The sequence below is a fragment of the Frankliniella occidentalis genome, unplaced genomic scaffold (assembly GCF_000697945.3).
Source record: "Frankliniella occidentalis isolate FOCC.00 unplaced genomic scaffold, Focc_3.1 Scaffold591, whole genome shotgun sequence".
NCBI classification, from domain to species: Eukaryota; Metazoa; Arthropoda; class Insecta; order Thysanoptera; family Thripidae; genus Frankliniella; species Frankliniella occidentalis.
This window is the reverse complement of record NW_026267707.1, coordinates 1-998: the sequence shown is the minus strand read 5'-3', so window position 1 is coordinate 998 and position 998 is coordinate 1.

The following is a 998-nucleotide window of genomic DNA, read 5'->3' as shown; positions in this document are numbered from 1 at the left end:
CCCCCCCTCCCTCAAAATGAACTACGTAGTATATGAACGGCCCCTAAAGGCTATACCTCTCTCGCACCGACCGACCGATCGCAGGCCGATGGCAGACCGGTCGATCGGTATATTGTTTCAGACAGAGCCCTGTGAAGTACGTCAGAAGACAAAGCTTCACTCACTTGTTGGTCGGGCGAGGCCTTGGTAGGGCGTCCTAAACCTCTCTTCGTCCTCGTGCGTCTCCCTTGCGTTCACGAGTCGGCTCGCCCAGCGCCGAACACAACCAGGGCGGGATGGTTGACTGCGGAGACGGTTGTTATCGTGTTCAGGGGAGAAGCACTGTCGGTATTATTGTTGAGGGGGTTTTGTTAAATATATGTTTCCACGTATTTACCCTGTATACCTGCAACGATAACACTGGCAAGGGGTAGCTCGATCGTAAGGGGTCAGAGGGTAAGGTAGAACACAAGGATCGCACTTAACTGGTGAACCACCAAAGCACTCACAAGTCCGGGATGATGCTTCTAGTCGAGAGCCGGGGACACGTCTGCCGTCGTGTCACGCCGCACGGGCGCGCGGGGCGCTCCCGTGACTAAAATGCTGGCGCATGCATTCGTCGCTTGTTCGTCTTTCCTAACCCGCTAATATTCAAACGGGTTACCCTGACAAGCACCCACCGGCAGGCGTCTTGTGGCAAATGCGCACGGAGTTCACTCGATCTGCGCTGGGCTGGGCGTCGCATCTGCTGAGCTGACCACGCTGATCTGGGATCTGGCGCAGCACAGAGTGTTGACTGTGCTGTCACGCTGTCACGGACAGGTCTGTCGGGGTGGAGGGGGGGGGGGGGAGCACTCGTGTGAATGTAGTATCGTCTGCTACGGAGCGACACTGCGGAGGCGAGCCGGGAGCACGATTGCCTATATGCTTTCTGAACAGTCACACCTAAACAGCCAAACATTTATGCACTTCTCGACGGGGTATCCGGTCGTCCGTTAATAATCATGGTAATAGTGAAT